Source organism: Canis lupus, chromosome 6 (genome assembly GCF_048164855.1).
Source record: "Canis lupus baileyi chromosome 6, mCanLup2.hap1, whole genome shotgun sequence".
Classification (NCBI taxonomy): domain Eukaryota; kingdom Metazoa; phylum Chordata; class Mammalia; order Carnivora; family Canidae; genus Canis; species Canis lupus.
In genome coordinates this window covers 50,346,031-50,370,925 of record NC_132843.1, presented here as the reverse complement: position 1 = coordinate 50,370,925, position 24,895 = coordinate 50,346,031, and the positions used below count along the sequence as shown (strand labels likewise).

General features: G+C 38.9%; 1 protein-coding gene and 1 pseudogene across 4 annotated transcripts in view; one reads left to right on the top strand and one right to left on the bottom strand.

Moving 5' to 3' along the window:
* POU2F1 (POU class 2 homeobox 1) overlaps positions 1-24,895 on the bottom strand; it is a 187,006-nt gene that overhangs the window by 140,166 nt on the left and 21,945 nt on the right. The window contains exon 2 of one of the 4 annotated variants that reach the window (XM_072830451.1): positions 17,971-18,079. The exons of the other annotated variants lie outside the window; for them this stretch is intronic. The gene's annotated coding sequence lies outside the window, so the exon portion shown is untranslated. The remainder of the gene's footprint in view (positions 1-17,970; positions 18,080-24,895) is intronic. 4 annotated transcript variants of the gene reach the window in all.
* Positions 4,797-5,230, top strand: LOC140634832 (large ribosomal subunit protein eL33 pseudogene; annotated as a pseudogene).

Sequence of the window (24,895 nt, the reverse complement as noted above, 5' to 3'; positions counted from 1 at the left end):
TGTAGGAACCTTTGGCCAATTTAGGTATTCATAAATATAAATACAGGACTCAAAGATCCTTAGCTATGTTATGTATTAATACAAAAGGTTGCTTCAAAACAATAAAAGATCATGACTTTAAAATTGATTTATTTGGGGGCTCTGGGTGGCTCAGTCGGTTAGGCATCCAACTCTTGGTTTTGGTTCAGGTCATGGTCTTTTGGGGTTTTAGGATGGAGCCCCATGTTGGGCCTGCCCTCTCCTTCTGCTCCTCCTCTTGCTCTCTCTCTTCTCTCTCAAGTAAATAAATATTTTTTAAAAATAGATTTATTTTTTTCTGATTGTAAAACACTACATTCATTATACAACAACCAAATAAGTCTGAAATACTGGAAGCTATTCTACGCCTACTGTTAGATCTAGTATTTTTTTCTTCCAGGTCTTTCTTCTATGTGTATCTTACATACATAATTTTGTATTGTATACCACACATACTAGTTTGGGACTGCTGTTTTTACACACTCCTACCTCGATTTAATATATTTTGTACCTCCTTTCATGTCAGGTATCATATCAAAATTTTCATATCAAAAATTTTGAGGGAGGGGATCCCTGGGTGGCTCAGAGGTTCAGCACCTGCCTTTGGCCCAGGGATGATCCTGGAGTCCTGGGATCAAGTCCCACATTGGGCTCCCAGCATGGAGCCTACTTCTCCCTCTGCCTGTGTCTCTGCCTCTCTCTATGTCTATCATGAATAAATAAATTTAAAAATCTCAAAAAATTGGGAGGGACACCTGGGTGGCTCAGCAGTTGAGCTTCCTCCTTCAGCTCAGGGCGTGATCCTGGGGTCCTGGGATCGAGTTCCACATCCAGTTCCCTGCATGAAGCCTGCTTCTCTCTCTGCCTCTCTCTCTCTGTCATTCATGAATGAATAAATAAAATCTTAAAAAAAAATTTTTTTGGTAGTATATAGTAATCCACTGAAAGGACACACTAAGGATTAATGACCAATGTGCTATTACTATATATTTGAGCTATTTCTATTTTTTTCCACTTTACTAACAAAATTTTAAGAAATAGCACTATATATTACTATATATGTGTTCCTTTGCTCACTGGTCTAAATGATTCTATAAATTAACGGCTAGAGATAGAATTCCTAAGTGAAAGGGTACAAACATTTTTAAATTTAATAGTATAATCAAATTGCTGTCCAAAAGTTTTGTCAAGTTGTCTTCCCAATATTATGTAAGAATGTCTGTTTCCCATGATCCTAGACAACTATGTTTTTAGTATTTGACATTTTAATAATCACAGCTTTAGTTTTAAATCATTTTAGAGGGCAGCCCCGGTGGCGCAGCGGTTTGGCGCCGCCTGCAGCCCGGAGAGTGATCCTGGAGACCCAGGATTGAGTCCTGCGTCGGGCTCCCTGCATGGAGCCTGCTTGTGTCTCTGCCTCTCTGTCTCTCTCTCTGTGTTGCTCATGAACAAATAAACAAAATCTTTAAAATAAATAAATAAATAAATAAATAAATAAATAAATAAATAAATAAATAAATAAATAAAAAATCATTTTAGAACTTTCACACATAACTACTTCTTCAAAATGAGAATATATACATTTACTTCAATATTTACTGATGAAGATATTGTGTTAGAAGAAACATCACTTTTAAACTACGTTTAGAACCAATTATTTCTTTACGGTCACTTATCTCAATTTCATCTTACAATAAAATTAATACACAACCTCATTATTCATCAGAGTATAATCAGAAAGTACTGGATATTTCTAAACACTCAGAAAAAAATATGGTACCAATAAGGAGATTGAAAGAATTTCCCACAGGTCTCAAAAGCAACTATAAAAGAGGTAGGGTCACATAAACAAATAACCTTTTTAAGGGAACTATTTTGAAGATGTAGCTTTCTTTTTTTTTTTAAGAGAATCTTTTTTTTTTTTCTATATTTTATTTATTTATTCAGGGAGAGACACAGAGAGAGAGAAGAGGCAGAGACACAGGCAGAGAGAGAAGCAGGCTCCATGCAGGGAGCCTGACGTGGGACTCGATCCTGAGACTCTAGGATCATGCCCTGGGCCAAACGCAGGCACTCAACCCCTGAGCCACCCAGGGATCCCCGTGTGTGTGTGCAGTTATACTATGCACTATGCATGTGTGTCAGTTATACTAAATTTGTTTGAAAGTTAAGCTCAGGGACGCCTGGGTGGCTCAGCGGTTTAGTGCCTGCCTTCAGCCCAGGGCGTGATCCTGGAGTCCCGGGATTGAGTCCCATGTCGGGCTCCCTGCATGGAGCCTGCTTCTCTCTTTGCCTGTGTCTCTGCCTTTCTCTCTCTGTGTCTCTCATGAATAAATAACTAAAATCTTAAAAAAAAAAAAAAAAAGAAAGAAAGAAAGAAAGAAAGAAAGAAAGAAAGAAAGAAAGAAAGAAAGAAAGAAAGTTAGTTAGTTAAGCACAACCATTCTAGTTGTACCAGCCTGTGGATGTAACAGAATAACTGTAAATTTGGCACTGATAAAGCTTTAATCCCTGAGGCAGGGTTTCTCAACCTGGGCACTGCTAACATTCTGGACTAGATAATTGTGCTGGAGGGAGGAGGGCTGATCTGTGTACTGCAGGATGTTTTTTAGCAACATACCTGGCCTCCAATGACTACTGCCATGAATACCACACTACAGGTTATGACGACAAAAATGTCTCCACACATTGCCACATAACCCCTAGGGGGCAAAATCATCCCCATTTGAGAACCACCACTACTCCATGCTAACTAAAACAACTATCACATGCATCTCACTTCCGTAGGCATGATCTCACATGTTAAATTTTTAAAGTATGCAAATATGTTAAACACTCGAAATATTTATCAAATTCTTATTAACTTTCATCACATCTACTGCCATCAGTGAATATGACAGCACCAAAGACACAGACTTAAAAAAAAAAAAAAAGACTCATCTGGTTACTAACATATTACTAGCTAACAATTAGGTTTCATTCGGTTTAACAGAAAGAATATTAAATTTGTTCAGGTAAAAACTTGAGTTATTTTAACTATTGTGAACTATCCTGTTGATTCTATATCCAAAATATATCTTGAATCCATCATTTCTCTGCATCTTGGACAACCTTCATCTCAGCCAACATCATCTCTCATACAAAGAGCCTTTTTAAATGTTCTCTCAGCTTCTACTCAGCTTTTACTTTCGACTCTTCCAACCCATTCTCCATTCATTTATTCATTCATTCATCCATTCAACTAGTTTCATGGAAGTCTACTATGTGTCAGGCACTCCATGCACTAAGAAAACATTGGTGCATAAAATTCTCTTACAAAATCCTTTACCTAGGGAAACTTAAATTCTAATATAAAATTTGTGAGAGAAAGGGACATCTGGGTGGCTCAGTGGTTGAGCATCTGCCTTTAGCCCAGGGCATGATCCTGGAGTTCTGGGATTGAGTCCCACATCGGGGTCCCTGCATGGAACCTGCTTCTCCCTCTGCCTGTGTCTCTGCCTCTCTCTTTCTGTGTCTCTCATGAATAAATAAATAAAATCTCTAAACAAAAAAATAAAATAAAATATATAAGAGGATAGTGTTTTGAAGAGAAGGTAGGGAAAGATGGGCAGGGATGGGGTCTGGCCAAAGATAGATTCACCAGTTATATAAAGACCTGAAGGTTAGGAAGTGAACCATGTAGATATTGGAGAAAGCATTGTAGGCAAAGGACAGCAAGTACAAAGGTCCTGAGTTGGGGGCATGCCTCTGCCTTTACATTGCACAAAATGGGAAACCACTAGAAGACTTGGAGCAGAGGTGAATCATGCTCTAATATTTTATTTTTTTATTTTTTATTTTTATTTTTTTTAAAGATTTTATTTATTTATTCATGAGAGACCAAGAGAGACAAAGACATTGGCAGAGAGAGAAGCAGGCCCCATGCAGGCAGCCTGATATGGGACTCGATCCCGGGATTCCAAGATCATGCCCTGGGTTGAAGGCAGACACTCAACCGCTGAGCCACCCAGGCGTCCCATGCTGTAATATTTTAAAGGAAAATACCAGTGACTATGTCAAGAATAGGCTGAAGGGCTACAAGGGTGGAAGCAGAGACCAGTTAATTTATGAGATTTAGACCAGAGTGGGTTAGTGAAGATAAGAAATAGTTGGATTTTGGATGTATTATTAATCACAACTTAGTATTTTAAAACATACTAATACAACTTAGTATTAAAACATAAATGGAGTTGTGCCACTCCTCAACTCAAACATCCTTCAACTGTCACCTTTTTCCCACTGCACTTTATATAAAATGAAAAATCCTTAATATGGCCTAAACAGCTCTGCAAGATCTGGTCTCTGCCTAAATCTCCAGCCTCATCTTACTTCTCAGTAATCAAAATACATTTTGGCCACACTGTCCTTTCAGGTTCTCTACTACTCCAAATTCTTTTCCATGGGGTGGAGCTTTGAGCATACTGTTCTCTCTGCCTGAAATGCCCTTCTCACTCTTGGCCTTGCCTACATGATAGCTGGAGCTCTCACATTTCAATTCTCAGCTTAAAAAATTCACTTCCTTTAAAAAAAAAAAAAAATTTTATTTATTCATGAGAGACAGAGAGAGAGAGAGAGAGAGAGGGGCAGAGACACAGGCAGAGGGAGAAGCAGGCTGCCCTTAGAGGGCCCGATGCAGGACTCGATCCCAGAAGTTGATCCCAGAACCCCGGGATCATGACCTGAACCAAAGGAAGACGCTCAGCCACTGAGCCACCCAGGTGCCCCTGAATGCAAAAATTTAATTAGAATCCAAATGCACCAAGTACTTCTGCTTTTTCAGCCTTCTTGGAGCCTGTGGAGGCCTGCTGGGAACAGGGCTTCTAAAACAACAAACATGCCTAGAAGGCTGTGGTCCAAGGCCATTTTTGCTGGTGATAAGCAGGGTCTCCAGAACAAGAGGGAGCACACAGCTCTTAAAATTGAAGGTATTTACGCTCGAGATGAAACTGAATTCTATCTAGGCGAGAGATATGCTTATGTGTACAAAGCAAAGCACAACAACACAGTGACTCCTGGTGGTAAACCCAAAAACCCCAGAATAATCTGGAGAAAAGCAACTAGTGATCATGGAAACAATGGGATGGTTCCTGCTAAATTCTGAAGCAGGCTTCCTGCTAATGTCATTGGCCACAGAGTCCATGAGATGCTGTACCCCTCAAGCATCAAGTACTGAAAAGTAAATAAATGTGTAGATTTGTTCTCTTGTATTTTTGTTAAAACAAAATAAATGCAACAAGTACTTCTGACAGTGGGGAGGCCCCCCAAAGAAATGCCAGTCATACAGAAAATTTTTAATTAGAATTCAACAGGTGAATAAGGCCTCAACTAGTTTTAAAAGGCAGTTGAAGAACACAAATATATTTTTCTTACTTATTAATTAATGAGGATTCTTAGCATTATTTTAATGACTAAATTAAGCATACATTTGTTTTAATTATATTTTGTATAGAAAACAAAAACTGATCCAACAATGGAAAATACTTTCATTTTCCCATTCATTCATTACTTCTAATGCAATCAGATTAATCTTCCAAACGCATGGCTCAGATCATATTACTCAAAAAACTTCAGTGGCTCCCCACTGTCTACTGAATTAAGTCCAAACACCTTAGCCTGATATTTAAGACTCTACATAAATTGGCCCCAACTTATTTGCTTTTACTACCCTATAGTCTGTCTAGCCAAATTGAACTACTTTTGCTCCAACAGAGCCAGCTTTTTCCGCCTCCACCAGACCTTGGATCATATTGTTCCATCTTTCTGAAATGCAATTCTACCCTCCACTCCTAATCCACCTGTCAAAATCCTGCATTCCTGTTTCAGGACTCAGCTCACATGCTTCTAAGATGCACAGTCTCTCTCCAGCATCCTTAATACAAAATGACTTCTTCCTCTATAGACACCCAGAGCCCCAGCGCTTTGTAACTTACTACATTCTTATCTTAGATGACCTTTTCCTTGTAGGTTTGAGCTTCCTAATTAAATCACAAATAATTTTTAGCCCCTTCCTTTTCTGAAAGAAAGATGGATACTTACGTACACAAAATTAACAACTGTATTTACAATTTATAAACTGTTCTAAGAGCCTATTCCTTTTGAGGGCAAGAACTGTTTCTGATTCACCTTTTGTTTCTTGAAATTCTTTGAACAAAGTATGTATTTAAACAACTTTGTTGAATAAAACACAAAAATTTAAGTTGAACATAAAGTTGCCTTTTATCACTCAGATCTTATTCACTGAGCCACATTAAAAGAAAGAACAGAGGTGCCTGGGTGGCTCAGTTGGTTAAACATCCAGTGCTTGATTTCAGTTCAGGTCATGATCTCAGAGTTGTGAGATAGAGCTCCTGACCATGGAGCCTGCTTGGGATTCTCTCTCTCCCTCTCCTTCTGGTTTTGTCCCCACTCCCTTTCTGTAAAAACACACATACACACAATTAAGCAACTGTACTGCAGTTGGCTACTGTGCTAAGAGAACACATGATTACAAATAACTATAAAATACCATCCCTGTCCTAAGAAGCTTATTAATAATGTTAGGAACATATGACAATTTCCACAGCAATCAGAAAAATAATAAAAGTACTATCAAACAATTAAATTTTAAACTATGAATTTCAAAAGAGCTGATATAAATAACAAGTGCCATGAAAGTCTAGAATGCAGAGGCCACAGCTGGCAAGGCTTTGATGAAGAATGCTTCTGAGAGTCATAGCTGGAAGAGGCAAGATTATCCAAAACAATGTGTTCCCAGGTTGCTCCAATAGCCATATCCTCCTCCTAGATCTTGGTTTAAAAAAATAATAACCCAAGTAGAGCACCGGGTCTCTGACCTATAAATGTACATGCTCACTGACCTCATTCAATGCACACAGAGAAGTCCTCTACTAGCACTCAGATATAAAACTCAGAAATTTCAGGGATGCCTGGGTGGCTCAGCGGCTGGGCGCCTGCCTTTGGTTCAGATCATGATCCCAGGATCCAGGATTGAGTCCCGCATCGGGTTCCCTCTGCCTGTGTTTCTCATGAATAAATAAATAAATAAATCTTAAAAATAAAATAAAATAAAAATAAAGTCCAGAAATTTGAAAACACAACATTTTCCAAAACACAAAATCATTTTCTACATTTTCCTTACATGCAATGTGAAGGGAGACAAGGAAATTGCAAAGATGACCATTTTAGGAAGCCAAATAAATTTTAAAAACAAATTACAATAAATCTTCATGGCCCTGCCTGCCTCATTCTAATAATTACCTCCTTAAACATCCGTAATCGGACAAACTTTTTCCTTGAGATATAGTTAAATCTACGGTTCAAATGTTTCAGATTAGAAAAGTAACTTATAAACTCATTCAAATGAAGGAGAGCAGAGCATAGTGGTTAAAACTGAGACCCTCAGGCCAGCTGGGTTGGGTTCATAATCCCAGCTACCCAGGCTTCCTCTGTGCCTCAGTTTATTCATCTCTAAAATGAGAACAGAATCAGCTAACTCATAGTATGGTTATGAGGACCAAATGAACTAAAATTCATTAAAGCACTAAGAATAGAAATCTAGCACACACTAAGCAACAAAGACATATTATTATTATTATCCAAAGGAATTAAGGATCCTATCTCAGTCAGGACTACTTAGGCAATAACACATTAGAGCAGTGACTCCTTATCCATGGTGGATATGTTCCACCACCTCCACTGGGTGCCTGAAACCTCCAATAGTACAGAATCCCTGTATATACTAGTTTTTTCTTCACATACATACATACATGCATAACTATGATTAAGTTTAATTTAAAAATTAGGCACAAAAAAATAAAATAAAAATTAGGCACAGTAAAAGATTAACAACAATAATAATAAAAAAAGAGCAGTTGTAACAATACAGTGCAATAAAAGTTTTGAGAATGTACCCTCTCGGGATCCCTGGGTGGCACAGCGGTTTAGCGCCTGCCTTTGGCCCAGGGCGTGATCCTGGAGACCCAGGATCGAATCCTACGTCGGGCTCCCGGTGCATGGAGCCTGCTTCTCCCTCTGCCTATGTCTCTGCCTCTCTCTCTCTGTGACTATCATAAATAAATAAAAATTTAAAAAAAAAAAACTTAAAAAAAAAAAAAGAGAATGTACCCTCTCAAAATATCTTACTGTGCTATACTCACCCTTCTTGTGATGATGCGAGGTGATAAAATGCCTACGTGATGAGATGAAGTGAGGGAATAATGTAGGCATGTGACGTAGCACTAGGCTACTACTGACCTTCTGACGAGTGTCAGGAGGATCAGCTGATTCTGGACCATGGCTGACTGTAGGTAACTGAAACCATGGAAAGTAAAACCACAGATGATGGGGGATTACTGTAGGAAACTAAAAGTATCAGCTTCAAAAGTGAAAAGTAGGCATTTCTATTGTGTAGTGGCCTGGGCAGTCTGCCCCAGAAGATGCCCCTTTGGCATAAAGATGATTTCAAGTTAAAAGTAATAAAAACCCAGAGTAAGCAAGAAGGCTCTCTGCCTTCTCCCTAACTGCCTAGATTTACACTGAAAAAGAGAGCCTGTAACAAGGAGCAAGCAGTGTATTAACAGAGGCCCCCTTTACTCAAGGCATCATTTGCATAACAGAATAGTCTTGTTTTTCAAAACAAATCCATTCATTTTTTTGTTAATGAGTTTTCTCCCTTATGAGTGCTCAGCCCCTCCCCTTTTGCCTTAGCTCCTAGAAGCTTCCTGTGGCTTTAAAGTCTTCAGAATTTCATGTCTGAATGGATGCCCCATACATACATCTATTAAATTTGATTTTCTCCTGTTAATCTGTCTCATGTCAATTTGATTCTGCATCCAGCTGGAAGGACTACAGGGCAGAGGAAGGTCTTCCTCCCTGACACTATATAAAAAAATTCACATTAAAGGAAATGCAGAACCTATGTACACATAGAAACTCAATGTATGACAGAGCTGACATTGCTTAAAAGCAGATGGAAAAAAACAATTCAACAAATTGCCTTGGAAGAACTGCAAATCCATATGTATGTCCTGACCTCACACCATACACAAAAATAAATTCAAAGCTGATTTATGACCAAAATGTGAAAAAACAAACTTCTTAACTTCCAGAAAATATAAGATTTTGAAATTGGAAAAGGAAAGAAATATTTCTTTATTTTTTTTTAATTTTATTTTTTAATTTATTTATGATAGTCACAGAGAGAGAGAGAGAGAGAGAGAGAGAGGCAGAGACTCAGGCAGAGGGAGAAGCAGGCTCCGTGCACCGGGAGCCCGATGTGGGATTCGATCCCGGGTCTCCAGGATAGCACCCTGGGCCAAAGGCAGGTGCCAAACCGCTGCACCACCCAGGGATCCCTGAAATATTTCTTTAATAAGGCATAAAAAATACAAACCATGAAAGAAAAGGCTTAAAATCCAACAGTATTAAAATAATTTTTTTTTCTAAGATTTTGTTTATTTATTCATGAGAGACACAGAAAGAGAGGCAGAGACAGGAGAAGCAGACTCCATGCAAGGAGCCTGATGTGGGACTCGATCCCAGGAATCCGGGATCAGGCCCTGAGCCAAAGGCAGATGCTCAACCGCTGAGCCACCCAGGCGTCCCTCAACAGTATTAAAATTAAAAACTTTTAAAATCAAGATTTAAGTAATGGAAAGACAGAGGAACCAGGGGGGCAGTCAGTTAAGCTTCTGACCCTGGTTTTCAGCAGAGGTTATGATCTCAGGGTCCTGGGATCAACAGAACCCTCCTTCTGGCTCTGTGCTTTGCCAAGTCGGCTTGTCCCTCTCACTCCCCCTGTTCCTCTCCCCCCCTTGGTCTCCCTCTCCCTCAAATAAAGTCTTCTTTTAAAAAAATGCAAAGACAAAAAAAAAAATGCAAAGACAAATCACAGACTGGGAAAGGGTATTATAACACATAAAACCAATAAAGGATTAGAATCCAAAAAATTGTCTACAAATCAAAGAAAGATAAAACAATCCAGTTAAAAATGGTAAGATAGGGACCCCTGGGTGGCTCAGCAGTTGAGCGTCTGCCTTTGACTCAGGGCATGATCCCGGAGTCCTGGGATCGAGTTCACATCGGGCTCTCCACAGGGAGCCTGCTTCTCCCTCTGCCTAGGTCTCTGCCTCTCTCTGTGTCTCTCATGAATAAATAAATAAAATCTTAAAAAAAAAAAAAAAAGACTACTTAAAAAAATGGGTAAGATATATCAACTGGCAATTCACAAAATAAACACAATGGTCAATAAGGGTATGAAAAGGTGCTTACCTCAATAATAAAGAAAATACAAAACCTTCTAAGAGATACCATTTCACACCCATTGGGGGCTGGCAAAAAACAAAAACTTCTTCACAAAGATGTGCATCAATGAGAACTACACTACTTAGTAGGACTGTAAATTGATCCAGTCACTCTGGCAATATGTAGTCAAGCTAAAAATGAGCATACAATTTCACTTCCAGTTTATGTAAGTACATACATATTTTGCACATGCATTCTCTTTCTCGTTCACACACACACCTTAATGAAACTCTTGCAGTGCATGTATCCAAGGAAATGCACACAACATTATCCACAGTAGCCTTGCTTATAAGTGCCAAGAATTAGAAACAGTAGAAATGTGCATTAATGTGTATTAATAAAAGAACGTGACAGTTCCTAGCCTCAGCCTCCAGGCCTTGCACACTTCCTCTTGCTCTCCTGTGACCCTGCTCAGTCAATGTTGGGCTAACCTCCTACAGGATAAAATATGTGAAGCAGAGAACAAGTTGTCTCCACCAAAGCATTCTGACCTACCAAAACTTCAGCCAACCCAGCTAGCCATAGATATACATGAACAAGCCTAGCCATGATAAGTGAGTCACCTAGCTGACCCAAGTCTCTTGAGCAATAATGAATGGTTGTTATTTTAAGTCAGTAAGTTTGTGGATTCGTTACAAAGTGATAGATAACTGATATGTAAAAGGATTAAAGTGATACATATTAATATGAAATGAATTTTTAAAATATTGTTATGCATAAAAAGTTGCACAAAAATATGTTATCATATCTACACGTTTTATTTTTTTAATTTTTTTTTCTACACATGTTTTAAAAGCCTTGTTCAGAGTTATACTACATATTTATGAAAAATGATGGTTATCTGAAGGTTTGGAAAAGATGACACTGGGGAGAGGTACACAGGGGCCTCAAAGCTTCCCAGGGAGAACCTCCCTAACCACCCTACCTAAAATTGCAATCCTCCCAAAACACCTTGCCCTATATTCCCTTCCCTGTTTTATTTTCCTACTTAGCATTTAACACTAGCTAATTTCATAAAAGCAGGGATTTGTATTGTGTTTGTCACTGCTTCCCTAGCTCCCACAATAATGATTGGCAGAAATTCTAATTTAAGGCTCCCAGGTAACTGTAACATGCACCCTGTATGGAGAATCACCACCTTGGTAAGATTAAGTACCATGGTAGCAGTTAAGGACAGGAGTTGGCAAACTACAGACTGCATGCAAAATTTGGCCGGCTGCCTGGTTTGTATGGTCCACAAGTTAAAAATAGTTTTTACAGAAGAACATTTCAATTGATTTGATGATAGGGAACACTAACTTTGAACTCCAATTAAGTGAAATGTTACCCCCCCAATAATTCTATTATTCTCATTAATAGATCTGTATTACAAAAATTTTTAACCAATTACAGTATTTCGAATTTCAGTGACTAAAAATGCATGGAGGGATCCCTGGGTGGCGCAGCGGTTTAGCGCCTGCCTTTGGCCCAGGGCGCGATCCTGGGGACCAGGGATCGAATCCCACGTCGGGCTCCCGGTGCATGGAGCCTGCTTCTCCCTCTGCCTGTGTCTCTGCCTCTGTGTGTGTGTGTGTGTGTGTGTGTGTGTGTGTGTGTGACTATCATAAATAAAAATGAAAAAAAATAAAAATGCATGGAATTTGTTCCCTCTCTTGTTATAGAAGTACTCACATCCAAAAAAAAAAAAAAGAAAACCTACATCATATTTTCAAAATGTCTCAAAAGCTTAAAATATTTACCACCTGGCTCTTTACAGAAAAAGTTTGTCAGCCTCTAAGAGCAACAGCCATGCTGTATCCTGTGTAAATTTAAGCAAGTTCTTAAACTCCTCATGCTTTAATTTTTTTAACTGTTATCTATCTGAAAGAGTTATTAGAAATAATCATAACAGTCAAAATATACAGAACACACCTGACACTAGGAAAGGCTAAATACAGGATATTACTAGTGAGGAAGAAAAAAATATAAACAAAGAAATTAATGTAATTATACAATGATTTGCAATTTATGGTAATTGCTATGAAGGAAATAAAGGATAGAAGTAGATAATAACCAGGATGACAAGAAGTACCTAATGATCACATTCAGAAAAGGAAGAAAAGGGATGCCTGGGTGGCTCCGAGGTTGAACATCTGCCTTTGGTTCAGGGTGTGATTCCAGGGTCTGAAGATGGAGTCCTACAATGGGCACCCTGCAGGAAGCCCACTTCTCCCTCTTTCTCTCTCTGTATCCTTCATGAATAAATAAAAATAAAATCTTTAAAAAGAGAGAGAGAGAGAAAAGAAAATGAAGAATATGTGATGGGGAGGAATTGCTGATTCTTGTCCCCTTAAGTCATTGCCCCCAAAAGATGGAGATGTACCCACACCATGAGAAATAACAGAAAATGAGGTAAATTTTATCTGTGGTCACTTCTGAAGTTACAACACAACCAGAGGCAGTAGAGCATACTGGTTAAAAGTGGGGCTAAGAATCAGTGTGCCTAGGTTCAAATCTCAGTTCTAATATTTATAGCTTAGCTTTGAAACCTTGGGCAAGTTATTTAACTTAAATTTCAAGATTTCTCTGCTGTAAAATGAGGGTTTAAAACACCATCTGCATCCTAAGACTCCTGTGCATTAAACAAAATAATACAGTTAAGCACAGTGCTGGCACAACATCAATGATAAATAAATGATGGTATTATTACAACTAGTTGCCAAAGTCTTATCTAAACAGATCCCTTAGTATTTCCTACAAAGCCAGTCATTTATAGTCCATATTCTCTAAAACTCTTCTTCCTCAGTGTTTAATAACTAACACCTTTACTTTACTTCTCAGCAAATTTCTTTAGATTTCAAGCTACTATATTCTTAGCCCTGTATATTTCCAACACTTCCAACTGAAAATCAATATTGGGGCTCAAAAGAAATATATTTTTCTAGGGGAAAGAATTATAGTAACTGACACTGAACCAAACTGCCATCTACTTCTCATCATTTGGACATAGGTATATATCATGTTATTGTAATGTTCTTCCTCGTTTTTATTTTCCATAGAACAAATAAAACAGAGCCAATGCCTCAAAAGGGGTTGTTTTTAAGTTATCTTTCTCATGCTCATATGAGCATTTGCTGGTTTTTCTGCTTAAATCAAGGAAAAAGTAGTGCCAATGTCAGATTTTAAAGTGAGAGACCATTTGATGCCCAAAATGAGACATGATTCCTCAGCACTACCTATTCTTGTACAAAACAATAAATGGCTCCCTGCAGGACACAGTCTACAGCTCACCTACCCAACTTAATAACAATCTTATCACCAAAAGTACCTTGAGCAATAGATAGCATCAAGAAGTGACTCTGTTATAAATTTAGGAACAAAATTAAAGGTCCTAGGGAGACATTTTCCACAAGCACATCCAGACAGTGAAAAGGCACTGCTACATTCAAACAGGATTTTACTGCTTTATAAGTATCTCTCTCCCCGAAGCAACTCAAAATTATGACTGCCTCAAAATAAAGATTTGTGTAACTATAACCAGAGTACCCAGACCCTAATATATCAATAGATATACACTGAGGCTCTTCAGAGCAGGAAAGTCTTTGTACTGCTATATTCCAAAGAGTTTTTCAAATACCATCACCAAAAGAAAAAAAAATTCATGTCTCCCTTTATCCACAGGCAGCTGATCAAAAGACTAACATTTTTTTAAACACCTCTGTTAGCATAAGTAAGATAATATGGTATAAAAATCACTGAGTTGGAAGTCCCAGATCTGAATTCTAGGCTCAGCTCTTACTTGTCGGATGCTTGATCTTTAACAAGTCACCTAACCTCAGTTGTTTCCAACTTAGGAACTCAAGGTTATTTGGTGTGTGAATATGCTTACCAATTCCTCAGCTACAAATTCACCTTACTCCCACCATCTATTCTTCTGTCTCAAAAACAACAACAAATCATCGTTTCTCTATCAGTTAAGGATCCTATTAATTCTAAGGCACAAGAAACCTAATACACACAGCTAAGTTAAAAAAAAAAAAAAAAAGGTGAAGGAGGAGGTGGGGGTGATGCAAGTAACTGGAATTGCCAGAAGAAGAACATATTACTGACCCTCAAACAATATCTTCAAGACCTGATTTCTCTCTCTCTCTCACTCACTCACTCTCTCTCCTTCTCCCTCTCCCACCCCTCCTAATTCCCTTCAACATGTCTCTCTTATTTGGACTTTAATCTTGGGTGTCACATGGTCCCCAGCTAACTGCAGTCACTCTTGCCTTTCATCAGACTGGGTTTAGGTTCCATAGTTTCCCCCCAAAACAGAAGCTGTCAGGATCCCTGGGTGGCTCAGCAGTTTAGTGCCTGCCTTCAGCCCAGGGTGTGATCCTGGAGTCCCAGGATGAAGTCCCACACTGGGCTCCCTGCATGAAGCCTGCTTCTCCTTCTGCCTGTGTCTCTGCCTTTCTCTCTCTCTCTCTGTCTCTCATGAATAAATAAAATCTAAAAACAAAAACAAACAGAAACTGTGGTTGGCTTCACTTGAGAAACTGTCCATCTGAACCGATCGCTTGCCTAGGGGTACACAGTCCTAAATGCCAGAGCAGAGTGAGAACCACCTATCAGGGCAGGGACTGCAAGTGGACAGGAGTAAGACTCTCCACACAAAACAGATGTTCCTTTTTTTTCCCCCCTAGTTGCATCGTAAAAGCAGGGAATAGGAAAAAATGAAATAATACAACAAAGACATCAAAATTTCCTTCAGCCAGTATTTTCTATTCTTTTCCACACTGAGACAAACAAACCTAGCACCAAGTTAAAACTAAAAAAATCTAAGGGGAACTTTTTTTCTTTAAAATTAAAAAAAAAAAATCCTTATATAGGGGGCACCGGGTGGCTCAGTCAGTTAACTATCAGCTCCTGAGTTCAGTTCAGGTCAGGATCTTAGGGTCCTGGGACCTAGGCCGGCATCAGGCTCCACTCTTGCCCCCTCTTTCTGCTTCTCCCCCCTCGCTTATGTTCAGGCACACTCTCTGTCTCTCTCTAAAATAAATAAAATCTAAAAAAGAAAAAATTCTTAATATTGTTCCAAGTTTCACTCTTGGGAAAAAAAAAAACTAGAAAAATAAAGGATGAAACATTTTAGTGGGGAAACAAATGACACCTGTTGTACAAGAGAGTAAATTCTCAAAGGCTAAAAGTTTTGTCTCTGACCCTCAAATACAAACTCTTCGGCTGTTGAGAGATAAAAACATAATTCAAACCATTAAAAGTAAATACTGTAGGCTTCTCTTTTGAAGTGAAACTCTTGGCCTCATAAGTGAACTTGTCCCTCGATGATCAAGTTTGTCCAAGTTTCAGACATATTTCATTAGCAAACTCATCATAACGGGCTCTTTGGGCCAGCCCATTTAAAAATATGCATTGTAATGAACACTGTACTGCAATAAAACAAGGCCATTTTTAAAACCCAAAGGCCCAATTAGATTATGTAAATTTGAATTAAATGTATACATAAATCAGTCAATACCCAAAGCTCCTGGCAAAATGCCAGGCAGCAGTCTTTGGCATAGGAAGTATTAGAAATGCCATCCTAGAGGGATACATGCTTTTCCCCCCCTACTGTCAACATGCATCAGATTGAAAGCTATAAACTTGTCATCCATGTTAACTTGATGCTGGTGTGAGCAAGAAACTATCAAGTACAGTTACACTTTGAAAGAATTTTTTTAAATCTTTCTTACTGCCCAGAAATACTATTCATTTGGCCACTTGTGGTTCAATTATGAACATTCTTGGGTGTGGAGTTTGCAAAAAGTAAAAAACCAAATCTAATAAAAGCTGTAACTTAACTATGCAATTATACAGAATACAGATAATTATCTGATTTGTGCTCTCAGATGATCAACAATGGAGTTTATTATGGTGCTAGTTCCCCTTCGTGGTGAGAAAAAAATTAACACTGAAAACAGATTTGAGGATCTTGGGTCCCCCCACAAAATTTCCTATTAGCAATTCCTGCATGAGCTTCTGCAACACGGAAAACCATACAGGAATTAAGTTTGGCTAGAACTCTGGAAAAGCCCACTTGAATTCCTCAAGTCTTTCAGGGAGGAATTGGTGGGGACTGCTGTTCTGTAGGGATATTCTAAAAGAAACTGCAAACATCTGTGCTTCTCCTCATTTGCAAAGACAGAACACATGAAACCTGAACTACTGGTTCTAAATATAGTCTCTCCAGAGGTCTATTCAGATAATCCTAATAGCAAATAGAATGGCCTTCATTTGTAGAAGCATATAAAGCGATTTTGTTATGACATAAAATATAAGAAAACTTGGGAGAAAACTGCCAACCCTTAGAAAAGAAATGTGTTTGACTTAAATAATCCATATATCAAGAAACAGGAAAAGCTTAATATTATGTCATATCAATTTTCTCATAATTGTGACAAAATACAGGAAATCATTTTACATTATACATCATGAAGCCTGTCACACCATACATTCAGTGATGACAAAAATGGTATGGAGTCTTCACTCACTTTGCAAAGCCTACTATGTCAAGCAGGAAACACTCTATAGTCAGAACAACAAGCTCATGCTGTCAAACCAGGAGAATTTCTAAGAAGTATGATCTTTTAATGGAAAAATGCTATTTTCCTAGTACCTGATATGGAGAGAAGATGAAAGAAAATTAAAATGAAAATTTCCCACTAACATTAATTGAAACTCTTTCTCTAATCTCTATTTCTCTCCATACTCCGGGAAATATTGGTAAATATTGGCCCTAATTTTCTGAGGTACAAATGAATTCAAGATTACTTTTAAAGCTAAAAACCTCATAGTCTGCTCATGAGATTTTCTTTTAATACCTTTCTCTTTCTCACACACAGAAATCTCACTATTATTACCTGAAACTATTGTTGGTTAAATCTTTACTGATCTCTTGAGGAACACAATTCTGAAACTACTAAAATAACACATTAATTTATTTTTATAGAATCCTAGCAAAATAGACTGGGTATGTGTACTCATTTTTTATCTAATCTAAACATAAGTAGGAAAGGTAATAAAATTTGAAGAAATAAAATAATTTACAATAAAAAGACAGGGTGTTAAGATACATATTTTAAAATAATACTCTAGTACACAAGAAAATTGAAGTATGTAATATATTCCAGGCATTTAGTTTTCCTCTGTTTAGAAGATGACTAGAAACCAGTTTTTAGACTCTATTTGATCCATTCTGTTGACTTTTTTTAAAAAGGCAGCTTTGGGGGTAGAGGGTAGCATGGGGAGTGGCACTCCCAGAGTCCACTTAAAGTATAGTTATGCCAAAGCTCATAGAAAACCAACAAACTTTGTTTGTTGCTTGTATACATCAATGTTTAGCCCCAAAGTGGTATCCTTTCAGGGAGAGGCTAACAACAATAAACTAATTCTCTCAAACATAAGATTACATTTTTCCCTCTGATGTTCTTGTGGTGACATCCTCAAAAATAAAAGTACTATTAAGCATCATTTTCCGTTTTTACTAAAATTTAAACATCATAATTCAAATTCTGGTAAGAACCTACAAATAAAAACAACAAAAAGAAAACAATATTTCCTAAGCTATGATTACAGCTTTCTGTCTACCTGACTCAGGTGAATATTCCCCAAAATCATCAGCATAATTCAAACACTCTGAGCTCAAGATGAGTGTCCATCCACATCTTCATCTCATATCCTTTCTCTTCTTTGACTTCTGGAAAGAAAATGCCAGAACAGATTGTCCAGAATGACAGATAAGGTCAAAACACTGCTAACATGAGAAATTATGTTAGGAAACATACCAAAAATAAGACACATACAAGAATCTGATCATACAAATAATGTTCCTTTTCACTGAAGCCTTTGCATTATTCTATCCAAACAAAAATAAAATGTCAATTACAAAGGTAAATACATCCCCATTAATAAAACGAGTATCTATCATTTAACAGCTAGCAAGGGACAGAGATAAATAAAAAGCATTTTGCAAATTCTGCATTCATTCTTTCATGGCTCATCAGTGTTCACTGCTGTACACATAAGGCCCCTCCTCACCAGAGGGAATCAGTAGCCTCCACTTAATAACTGTTCCTTCAGTCACTCACATCAATGGCCAGATCCTGAACTCCATCACCACCTAGAACTCTTCTTCCTCTAATATCTTAAACTCTCTCAATCCAACCCTACTCCTGGATCTGTCACTCCCTCAACCCCATGAAAGACCAACTACTCTCCAACTCATCCAGTAAGTCAGGCAGACCTCCTGCCCCAAACTCTTTCCCCTGAGACCATTAATAACTCCTTTCTTCATTTCTGTCTCAATTCCACAAAGACCACAAGGTCCATTAATACTTTCTTGTCAATATTTTCTACTCCTTGGCTTCCTTGTCCTTCTGCTATATATCCCAACAAAGCCCAGTCCTCGCAGATTCCATTTGACTGCCTTCTCCACTCATATACCTTGGGCTTCCAAGCACTATTAGCAAAATTAAAAATAGAAGGCACAGTCCTGCAGGCTGGTCCTCCACAATCCAGCAAGTGTCCTCATGAATCTCTCTTTAGAACCCAGATTTTAATGAGTGGAGGAAGAAATTAAAGGCGTTTAGCAGAGGAAGGGAGTTGAGTTTACATTATGCTCTAAGCTTGGAGATAAGAAGCAAAAGGCTGGTATGCAAGGGAGCAGAAACAAAGTTGGCTCATGCTGAGGTTTAAGAGAGCTGGTAACTGAGCCTTTTGGAGGCAAGGAGAAGATAAAGATGTCCAACATTCCTCCAGAAGCAGAAAGAAATGGGTGGGATCCATTGCTTTCATTTTACAGAAATAATATATTTGCTTCAGTAATACAAGTTAATTGAAAAGGGTTTATCTCCAATGCAACCCACAGTTTAATTCCTCACATAGTAAAAGCCCCAACTCTGAAATCAGACAGCCTGGGTTTCAACTGCAGCTCTTCAACTTCCTAGCCATGCTATTTCCCAGACAAGTTCATATATCTTTCTGCATCTCAGTTTTCTCATCTGTAAAATGGGGATGAACAGAATACCTATATAATAGTGTTATTGTGAAAATGAAAGGAGTTCATACATAGAACATACTTGGAATGGTGACTGGACCGTAATAAGCATTATATGGAATGTTAGCTCCTATTCTGGCTAAGAACTTAAAATGTTATTTAGATGCTTTTGTGTTCAGTCCACTACAGAAGAGTGTACTGGACTTTCCTGATCCCCTTTTACCCCACCTAATTTTTACTAGCCTTCCAGGTCTTCTTTGACATGTCTCCCCTGGCTCGCTCTCTCCCTCCTCCCTGCTAAACAGCTGGGTTAAGTGAATCTCTTCTATTTGTCCAGAGCACACTGGGTTTACATTCTCACAGTATTTATCACAGGGTATTGTAATTTTCAGTGATACATTTGTTTTCCCCTCCCCCAAGCTAAATTGGGAGTTCTTCCAGGACAGGAGCTATCTTTTCTGATTAAAGTTAAGGGGGTTTAAGAATAAGTGATGTACATAATTCAGTATTAACATCATACTCGACGGGTAACAATGAATGTTAAAAATCAGTGAGTAAATCAGTTATTCTAGTCTTAGAGGACTGTTTTATGGAACAGAGTAAACAAATTAATCTACTAACTTAACGTCTATCATTTATAACATATGCTACAGTTAAACTCTCAAGTTAAAAAATATAACTACCAGAGTCCTTAAAGAGCATTACACTCCAAAGAATTACCACACATAAATTCCCGCAATGTTTCTAAATTCAGAATATACATGCACATTTTTTTTAAGATTTTTTTTATTTATTCATGAGAGACACAGAGAGAGAGAGAGGCAGAGACACACGGAGAGGGAGAAGCAGGCTCCATGCAGGGAGCCCGACATGGGACTCGATCCTGGATCTCCAGGATCACGTCCCCAGCCGAAGGCGCACTAAACTGCTGAGCCACCTGGGCTGCCACATGCACATTATTCAAATAACTTATACACACATTACTCAAACAACTCTTTCCAAAATAAAATATTAAAAAAAAACTATTATCAGATTTATTTATTTATTCATGAGAGACAGAGAGGCAGAGACACAGTCAGAGGGAGAAACAGGATCCATGCAGGGAGCCTGATTTGTGACTAGATCCCAGGACCCTGCAATCACGACCTGAGCCAAAGGCAGACACTCAACCACTGAGCCACCTAGGCGCCCCAGAAACTTTGAAGATAGACAGAACCTTCTTCATCGTGGCTCCATTTACATCAAGAAATTTTTGCCCATAGAGATTAAGACCACAGAAGTAAACAGTGGCAAAATGGATAGTGGAATCTTTTCAAAATCTGGATGAGAAACCAAGCATTTTAGCTTCTCAGGTCCTACAGGATAATACAAATGTTAGTTAGATGCTATTTTTTCATCTCTCACTCAGGTACCCTAAGTATCTACATTCTCTCCTCCCACTAATGACATGAAGTTTCAATGACTAGGACAAAATTGTGCTTTGTGTTCTCCTGGCAGCTATGATAAATTTCAGAGATGTTTTGGCTTTTATAACCTTGCTATTTTTCCTGTTATGTTTGTGTCATTTCCTAAAAGATGCTGCTGGAAAATGACTATGTAATAAATATGTAATATTAGGATGCCTCTCTTCAGAAAATGAGGTACATAAAAATCAGAGGCTTTCTCATTTTATTTTCACTCTACAGGCCCAAGTTCTGACTCCAAAAAAATACCTTTTCAAGGGAGGGATTATCTCCCACACATAGCCCATAAGTTTAGTATGTCTATTAGCAGTTCTCTTTTTTTTTTTTTTTTTTAATTTCAGGACCCCTTTTCATCTCTAAAAATTATTAAAGGCCCTGTAGTAAGCAGATTTCTAAGATGGCCCCAAACGAGTCCCAAATCTTGCTACTGGTACCTTCGTGCTGTCCCCTCCCTGTGAGTGTAGGGCCAGACCAAGTGATTTGCTTCTAACAGAATAGTGCAAAAGGGACAGGATATCATTTCTGTGATTAGGTTACAAAGGCTGTGAATTCTAATACTCCTTTCCTGTTGATCCTTGAACAACATGGGTTTGAACTGGGTGGGTCCACTTATACATAGTATTTTATTTTGTTTTGTTTATTTTAAAGAGTTGACAGCAAAAACCACGAGCCATTTATTTACAACTGCCCACTCGTCTCCATATGACTGAATCTAAGGCTATTAGTACAGGGGTCACACCTGCTGCCCTTTGAGTACTAGGGAAACCATCAACAGCTCCTGGGGGACCCCATGTGGGTGATCTGGTGGGACTGAACCCTGGGGTCTTGTGGGCAGGAGGCTGGGCTGAAGCAGAGGCAAGGTTTGGACTGGGCAGGGGTGCCCCACTCCCTGTCCCAGCTATGCATCAGGTTGGCTGCAGACCTGGGGCCCCTCCCAGCAAGGCATCAATCCCTTTATGGGGCAGTACCTCAGTCTGGAGGTCTCCCAGAGGCGGCTCACTGTGTGGCTGGCTGAAGCTTCCAGTGGCTATGGCCAGTGCTACACCTCCAGGTGGCTGGGATAGCTGTCTGGGTACCTCCGGGCCACTGTTGCCTCAGACCACCCTGCAGCTGACCCTGCTGAGCCAAGGCCACGAACCCAGAACATTACTATTCCCCAGCCAGGCCCATCACTCCTGTCCTGGCCAGGCCAACCTATATGCAGATTTTTCCTCAATAAATATAGGTACAGTACTATAAAAATGTTTTCTTGTCCTTATGCTTTTCTGAACATTTTCTTTTCTCTAGCTTACTTTATTCTGAGAATACAACATATAATACATACAAAATATATGTCAATCAACTGTTAATATTATCAGTAAGGCTTCCAGTCAATAAGTAGGCTACCAGTAGTTAAGTTTTGGGGGAGGCAAAATTATGCAGGGGGCAGGGCTAGGCACCTAGCCCACAGGGTTTTCAAAGGTCAACTGTATACTCTCTAGCTTTTTTTTTTTTTTTTTTTTTTTTTTAAGATTTTGAGAGGCAGTACAAGCAGGAGGAGAAGCAGAGGGGGAGGAAAAGGGACAAGGAGACTCCCTACGGAGCGGAGAGCACAATGCAGAGACCCCAAGATCATAAGCTGAGCCAGTCAGATGCTTAACTGACTGAGCCACCCAGGCACCCCTCTAGCTCTTATGTGCTTGCTCTGATGAAGTGATGTGGAGAAGCCCACATGGCAAAGAACTGAGGGCAGCCTCCAGCCAACAACCCTGTAGGTGAACTTGAAAGCAGTTCCTTTCCCACTTGAACCTTCAGATGAGACCACATTCTGGCCAATGCCTTGATTACAACCTTTTGAGAGATTGAAGCAGAGGACTCAGCTAAGCCATGCCCAGATATATGACCCACAAAATTGCTCCCTCTTCCCTTACATGCTAGTCTCCAACCTAAAAGATACTGCCAATTCCAAAGCTCCAGAAACCATATGATAACACTGTTCCAGCCCTTCTTCACTAAGCCTTACAGATAACAAGGACTTTTGCTATCTCAGGTCCAGTGTTCAGGATTCTTAAAGCCAGGATGAGTAGAAAACTGGCAATATGATTTAGAACATGGACAGACACAGGGAGACTCTGAGTGAGTTATGGAGGAGTCACTGGGGCTGCCTGTAAGGAAGGATTCTTATAGGTAAGTTCTCAGAGTCTTAGTTCATCAATTCCTAGTTATGCTAACACTGGAAAATTATGTAACATCCCTGTGATTCAGTTTCCATATCTACAAAACATAGGTAACAATATGTGTGTGCATCATAGTGTTGAGGTGGGAATTCAATGAGGTGGGAATTCAATGAGATAATCCACAAAAACCAGTGACTGGCAATGAGCTAAAAACAAACCTGATAAATTGCTATTTTATAACCCAGAACCATTCCATCTTAAGCTAATACCACCAAATGAAGTTGTTTGCTAATTTTTTAGCTCAAGCAACAAAATTTGCTGTTAACTTATTTACCTATAGCAAATTTTGCTTTAAAATTCTTGTAACAGCATCACTTCATCTCCTCAATTAACTTTGCTGATATCACTTTCACAACCAAGCAGCACCTAGAAGCAAAGCAGTTTCTGACTCCTTTCTAAACAAATATTTTCATTATTTCACCTGGCACTAGAAAAAAGATTCTGTAAGATCATTTGGAGTCATGCCTGGAGAAGACAAGTAGGTCATAACAAGAGAGATGACTGTGCTAAGGTTACTGGCCAATGAAAAAAGAGGAGAGAAGGAGGATTGCTGGTTAACTCCTATCTGGGTGACAATTTCATTACAAAACATGTAATCCCTTAACTCAAAAGTTGCAGAGTTAAAAAAAAAAAAAAAAAAGTTGCAGAGTTGAGTTCTGAATCCAAATAAAATTCCCATAAACAAAATGTTGGAAAACTCGGGGAGGCTTCAAATCACTGCAACACAGTACCTTCATCAATAACAGGAAGTATTTATTAGAGATGTCTGTGCAGGAGCACAAGAAAAAGTGAGTTAGAACAACAGATGACTTTCCATTATCTGTGAGACACTTATCTTGGAACAAATGAACAATTACTGCGCAAGCTCAGGCAAGGCATAAACCCAAATCACTCATCTGTTGTCCCTCATATTAAATCAGGAATGGCAGGAATCCCTTCTCTACTTAACTATTTCCTGATTTTAAATATTTGTTCCTCCTTTAAAGCAATAAAGTTACCAAGTATATTAAAAAAAACCTCATAAATTACTGCTAAATAATTGCCAGAATTCACTTAAACTCTATTCTTTCCCCTAACATGTTAATTTCCTCATTACCCCACCAAAAGGACACATCTGCCAATGTCTTCATCTTTCATTTTTTTAAAAGATTTATTTATTCATGAGAGACACACACAGAGAAAGGTGGGGCAGGGGGGCAGAGACACAGGCAGAGGGAGAAGTAGGCTCCATGCAGAGCCCGACGTGGGACTCGATCCTGGGTCTCCAGGATCAGGCCCTGGGCTGAAGGTGGCACTAAACTGCTGAGCCACCCCAGGCTGCCCCCATCTTTCATTTTTTATCTAACTGGAAGAAGGTTCTGGTTTTTGCAGCTGAGAATCTTAATCAGGGTTCAAACGCTTATACGCCTAACTGAACTGCCTATTCATACATTTTGACCGTTTTTTTTTTGTTTGTTTTTTTGTTTTGTTTTTTTTTATGATAGTCACAGAGAGAGAGAGAGGCAGAGACACAGGCAGAGGGAGAAGCAGGCTCCATGCACCGGGAGCCCGATGTGGGATTCGATCCCAGGTCTCCAGGATTGCGCCCTGGGCCAAAGGCAGGCGCCAAACCGCTGCGCCACCCAGGGATCCCTTTGACCGTTTTTCTATTGAGATATTTGTCATTTATTTTTGATGTCTAAGAGGATTTAATACATTAAGGAAAAATTAAATCTAACATATAGGCTACTGATATTTTCTCCCACATATTACATACCTTATTTATATCTGTACATTCTTTTGGTAGGCAGAACCTTATATATTTTACACAAATCTATCAAATCTTTTCATTCTATGAG